Here is a 7289-nt window from a genome sequence, read left to right as displayed (position 1 = left end):
TTGGACCTCCAAGGCGGGCTTCTTTAACAAGATGAATCGGAAGATGCTCCATCACATCAAAAAAACCACATGGAAAAATCTTCTCTAGCTTTGTAGTAATAACAACAATATTTTCCTCCATCCTATCTAAACTACTCTCCAACAACTTTTCAGAACATAAATCTCTAAAGAAAAGACTTACCTCTGTGATTGGCTTCCATATCCTGTTAGGTAGATGACTAAAAGCGATAGGAATCAATGTTTCCATGAATACATGACAATCATGGCTTTTCATACCTATTAACTTTCCTTCATTCAGATTTGTCCGCTTACCCAAATTTGAAGCATATCCCTCTGCATTCTCAAATTTGTAATCCACCCACATATATCATGTTTCTCATCCAATGTGAATGAATAATTAGCTTTAGGCTTGACAATTTTACCATTTTGTAATTTTTGCAACCATAATTATTTTCTCCTACAGTATTCCTATAAGTCCATTCTAGCTCTTGTATTGTCTTTTGTCTTGCCCTTAACATCTATCACTGTGTTAAATAAATTGTCAAAATAATTTTTCTCAATATGCATCACATCAAGATTATGTCGTAGGAGATTATCCTTCCAATACGACAACTCCCAGAATATGCTCTGTTTGGTCCAATTATGTTCAACACCATATCCAGGAAGTCTAGATGGTGGAGTTTCTGTAACTTTAGGCAATTGAGAAACTATCTCCCAAATTTGATGTCCTGTCAGTGATGGAGGTGGAGGGTCATTTTCAACCTTGTTTTTTTAATGCATGTTTCATCTTTCTAAACTCATATTTCATTGGCAAGAACTGACGATGACAATCAAACTATGAATTTTTTCTTTCATACTTTAAGGTAAATGTTTTACTATGTTCCATGCAATGAGGACAAGCAAGATTTCCAACAATCATCCAACTAGACAACATTCGTTATGCAGGAAAATTATTAATAGTCCATATTAAAATAGCATGCATAAAAAAATTCTGCTTAGTTAATATATCGTAAGTCACTACTCCTTCAAACCATAATTGTTTAAGCTCATCTATCAATGGTTGTAGATAGACATCAATCAAACTCTTAGGATTGTGAGGATCTGGAATAACACAACTTAGAAAGACGTACGGACCTGTTATGCACATTTCAGGAGGAAGATTGTACGGGGTAAGAAATACAGGCCAGCAAAAATAAGGTGAGGCAGCATTAGAGAATGGTGTGAAGCCATCTGCACACAACCCCAATCATACATTTCTTGGTTCACTAGCAAAATTAGGATACATGTTATCAAAATATTTCTATGCTTCTCCGTCAGATGGATGTGACAAGACACCCGACGGCCTTCTATATTCACGGTGTCATCTCATATGTGGGGCAGACCTTATCGATGCATACAACCTCTTTAATCTGGGAATAAGAGGTAAATAATTCATTGCCTTAATTGGGACAATCTTTCCAGCAGGAGTCCTCTTATAACGAGCTTGTCCACAAAACTTATAATTTTCTAATTTACTATTAGTCTTGTAGAACAGCATGCAGTCATTAACACAACAATGAATTCTACCATACGACAATCCTAACTTGGAAACCAATCTCTTTGCCTGATAGAAGTTCTTAGGTATGTTAAACTCAGGATTAACCAGTTCACCCAAAAGATCAACCATTGAGTCCATAGCCGCATGAGAAACACTCCAATCTGATTTAATATTCATTAACCTGATTGCAACTAACAAAGCAGAATACAGACTCCCTTCACATAGTGGACGACTAGCCTCTTCTAAATGTTGATAGAAGCGTCTTGCTTCTTCATTAGGAGTTTCATCAAAAAAAATCGGGTTCCATCCCACCTTGAACTCCGAACGCATCATTAATCATTTCATGAACTCTATCATGTTGAAATGTATAATGTTGAACTCTATCATGTAGAACCCTATCATGTTCAACACTAATTTGACCATGTGGTGCAAGCATATTATATTCATCCACGGACAGCAGATTATAAAATATATTATTCAATCCATCTATTTCTCCATGATCAACCCATACAAAATATCTAGGCTTAAATCCATTACCATACAAATGAACCATAACTATATCTGGATTAAAAAATTTCAAGCACCTACATTCACGACAAGGACACCTAACCAATCCATTTCGCTTAAAAACATCAAGTGTCATGGCATGATCGATAAAACTTCTTACATCATCAATAAATTCAGGTTTCAAACCACCACCAACTTCATAATGCATGTTATACATCCAGAAACGATGATCCGTCTACAAAATTACGTATATTCAAGCTTAATTAATTAGTTCATAATGACTATATTTCATCGAGACTACAAATTCTAATTAATTCAAGTTATAATTAATTAATTCATATAATAATTAAGTTCAAGTTATGATTATTTCAATTTATAATTAAGTTGAAATTCTAATTAATTCAAGTTATAATTAATTAATTCATATAATAATTAAGTTCAAGTTATGATTAATTCAAGTTATAATTAATTAATTCATATATTAGTTAAGTTCAAGTTATGATTAATTCAAGTTATAATTAATTAATTCATATATTAGTTAAATTCAAGTTATGATTAATTCAAGTTATGATTAATTCAAGTTATAATTAATTAATTCATATAATAATTACGATCAACTTATAATTTATTCAACTTAAAATTATTAAGTTCAAATTCTATTTAATTCAAGTTCTAATTAATTAATTCATATAATAATTAAATTCAAGTTATAATTAATTAATTCATATAATAATTAAGTTCAACTTATAATTAATTCAACTTATAATTAAGTTCAAATTATAAATAATTCAAGTTCTAATTAATTCAAGTCAGATGTTCTAAGTTAAATGAGAACAAAATTACATGTTTCAAGTATATACAAATTAAAGTTCTAAAATAGGAGTATTCAAATATCTAATTAAAGTTCAAGTTCATGACAACATAAAGTTCTAATTAATTAGTTTTAAAGTCTAAGTTCTAGTTACTTCTAAAGCTTAAAGAATTCAAACATATACAAACCTAAAAATTTCAAAGTTCCACTTCCAAAATTCCTAAAGTTTAAGTTAATGACTATGAATATGGTCTAACTCTAATTAGCTTAATTTGTTCGTAAGTACTACAATTCAACAAGATTTCTAAAGTCAACAAAATTTCAAGTTTAAAGTTTTAAGTTCAAGTTTCAAAATTCAAGTTCTAAGGTCAAGTTCAATATTATATTCAAGTATCCTAAAATTCAAGCATCTAAGTCCTAATTAGTTCCAAAGTCTAAAGTTCACAATTTATACAAACCAAAAAAATATTCTAAGTTCAAAAATCCTAAAGTCCAAGTTCATAACTTGAATATCTTCCAAACATCAAAAATCATTCAACCCAATGTTTTTCTAACTTGAATATCTTCCAAACATAAAAAATTCTAAATTCTAATTTCTAATTAGTTCATGTTCTAACCGTAATTTTATCTTCAAAAATACTTTAAGTCTAACTAACACAATACCCAATTCACAATCTAATTAAAAAAAAGCATAATTCAAACTAAGGCCCTAAAATTTTCATTCAAATTCTCACTTCAAGAACTAACCAACTTAACATAACATTTGAATATCAACAACACTTTAATTCCAACTTCAAAAAATATATGTAATTCACAATTTAATTCAAAAAAAAAATTCCAACTCAAACAAAAGACCTAAAATCTAATTTCTAACATTCACCAATTCAAAATCACATATATAAATTAACTATGTTAATAACATACATTAAACAAATTAAATAAAATAAATTAACAAAAAAATCAACAAATTAATATTTTATTTCAAAATTAAAACCCTAAAACTAACTAACCTTATTAACAATACGGAGAGAGAGAGAGGTTGACAGTTGGGAGGGCGGCGACAACAATGGTGATGGGGGAGGGCATGGCAGCGGCAGCAGCAACCGGCGGCGATGGGGTAGGGGTGGAATTTTTAGAGAGAAGGGGAGGGTTTAGAGAGAGAGAGAGCAAAAATGAGAAAAAAGTCAGGTCTCTGTTTTAAAATATTTCAGATGGAGCGACGGACAGTGTAGCTCTGTCCGTCGCTTTTTTAAAATATTTGACTGCCTTTGACCAAATAAGAGACGAACTTAGAGACGCTGTCCGTCGCTTATTTTAATAAAAATGATAAAACAAATATAATAAAATACGACGGACGGAGATGCAATATTTAAATTATATTTAATTATTTTCAATTAAAAGCGATGGACTCCGTCGTTATATTTATTTTATAATTAATTTTTAAATATATTTAAAAAAATCCGTCAAAAATAGCGACGGACATATAGTCTTCGTCCGTCGCTATTTATAAAAAAAATTATTTTTTACAAAAAAAAGCGACAGACTGCATCTCAAATGCCGTCGCTTTTTTGAGCGATGCAGTCCTTCGCTATTAGTTTCGCCATTTTTAGTAGTGACTGGTGTAGAAGCAAGGAGTGAGCACCAACCAACACAATACTCAACAAGTCAACTAACAAAACCAGGCAAATCTAATAGACAATAGAACTCTTTTCATCCCAACTGAACCTCCTCAACTACAAATCTGCAAAGCAATTAACCCAATCTAGTCTACACAGTTCATATATCAAGTAGGTCAACATCAGCTTATTAGCATCACCGAATAAGTCACATCAGCATCAAATATATCACAGAGACACAAAAAGGCATATACACACTTCACGATGACAGATAAGATGTAATGCGATGCAATATGATAGAACGTAAAGTGATGCATGTCTATCCTAATGAAACACATCTACTGTATGATAGACCAGAATCCAATGGGGCTGCCCAAAAACCATGTATCTGCCATGGATGCGTGGCCCAATCCCATCTCTCTCAATGATAACTCCACCACAAACGTGTGACCCGATCTCTATTTTCTCTCAATATGAATTCGTCGGAACCAATTTCCATCAGCATAGAAATCAATCCGCCAGAACCATTTTCCATCGGCATAAATATCAATCGATTCTCATCATAGTGTTCCAGAATCAATGCAAATAAGCATGTTCACACAAATAATGAGAGAATGATAGTGTCCACAGTCATAACGCAATTCATATTCATGAAATTCACATCACACTATGAATAATATATCAACATCAACAACTACATTATTTACATCATTATGAGTCATCAAGTCTACATTTTATTACCCCTTTATAACATTTAAGATCAATCGGTGAGCAAGTATGTCCAAGTCAATTTCCATACTCAACAATGAGCAAATGACAAATTCATCAATTTTATAATCACATTTAGGCTATCATAGAATTTCATCAAGTTCATGTCAAGTTCAAGTCAAGAAGTTCACATTTCCGATCAACATCATAGCACACATAGTCCTTTTATTACCCCAATCTTTTATTAGTCACAATTTATATATTTATCATCCCAAAGATTATTTCCATTTCACCCTAACATATATACAAAAACAAGTTCAAGTAATGTACAAGATTTATGGAGTTTTAGAAGTTCACTTGCCTTAGTAAAATCACGATTAATCAAACACTTGAGGCTTCCCCTCTGAATAGTATCCAAAACATCAAAAATCTAATTAAATAATGATTCACAATAAGATTAACAACACCAATTTCATAAAATTCAGGCAAAATGACCAAAATGGCTCAAAACTCCAATTCTGAAAATAAAGGGTAAATCTAGAAATTAACACATAAATACGCTACCCAAATCTTTTGGAAACCAATGGTGAAAACCATTTTGAAAACGGAATTGAAATCAGTCCATAATCATCAATTTTACTAAAATCTATGTTCTTGAGAAAAACCCCAATACCCGAATCTGAAACTCTGACTCTATTCTAAAATATTTCTTGAAAAATATTTTACCCATGTTTAGAAAAATTCAAATATGAAATTTCATCGAAAATGGAATTAAAATCGACCTTGAAATCCTCAATTTATCAAACTTTAACTTTATCGAAAAAACTCAAATTACACGCGGTTAATATGATGAAAATAATCAATGAATCAACAAGTTTATGCCAAAATCAGTTTACACATAACATAAGGATCCTAAATATACTTTTTTCATCAAAAATGGAGTCTAAATAGATAAAACTCTAATTTTTCTCCAAAAATTTATGGATAGGAAAAGAAAACCATATGAAGCAATAATGAGAAAATACTAAATTGAGAATTGTATACTAATCTCCATAATATATCAAGATGAAATTCGCAAGAACCACTCCATTCTGAGCTCTAGAACTGCCGATTGCTCAAAAATTTCAAATGAACACAGTCTAAAAGTTATATACCTTTACAACTCTATTTTGCACCTGAAAACCAAATTCTTAATAGTGATTGATAGTCATTAAGTAATGTTGTGAAGTTTTTTATTCATTTAATTATTGTGTGTTGTATGGTTGATATGTTGGTATGATTGGTCTGTAATTCTAAGACCGTGAAATCTATAATCTTCAACTTGTCCTATCAAAAGTGATGCCTTGAATAAAGAAGGCTTGATGAAATATTATTAATGAAGTGGAATGTGATAATAAAAAATAATAAATTAATTATATTATGGGATAGGGTGCCACGAGCTGGTACAATATATTTGGATTGGGTACCACGAGCCAATACGATATTAGTGGATCGGGTATCACGTTCCGACATGGTGATATTGAAGGAAAATGAAGTAAATGACTTAATACTACCCAGTCTCAAATAACTCATTTTCCAAAAAAGCGTGGTGTGGAGGCTTGACTCCTTATGTATACTCTTGATATTGTTGATTGATTACGTAATTATTTCATTGTGTTGTCCTTGATCTTGATCTTGTATTTCATCACATGTTAAGTGCTATAGTTGATTTCCTTCTATTACTTTATGCATAATGATTTATATTTTGAGTTAGTCGATGATACCTACTCAGTACATGGTGTCCTGTACTGACCCCTACTTGTATTTTTTTCCTTTGTTTTCTTTCGTGGAGTAAAATGAGTGTACCAGTGACTTCGACTTGCTTTCAGCTCTAGCTAGTGTCCAGCCCATCAGGTTTTAGTGTGAGCTATTTCCTCTAGCTCGTGTTGAAATCTCTTAGTCATGGCATGATGTCCTTAGTTTTTAGACACATACTATGTTATTTATCTATTCTAATATTTAATAATCTCAGACTTAGTATTTTGGGATTAGATGTCTTTGATTTGATGACTTTTAGATTTTGGAGAACGTATGTAATAGACTTTAGCGATTTTGTTACTTCTTACTTTCA

Source organism: Solanum dulcamara, chromosome 8 (assembly GCF_947179165.1).
Source record: "Solanum dulcamara chromosome 8, daSolDulc1.2, whole genome shotgun sequence".
NCBI lineage: Eukaryota > Viridiplantae > Streptophyta > Magnoliopsida > Solanales > Solanaceae > Solanum > Solanum dulcamara.
The sequence above is the reverse complement of the archived record's forward strand: the minus strand, read 5'-3'. Positions refer to the sequence as shown.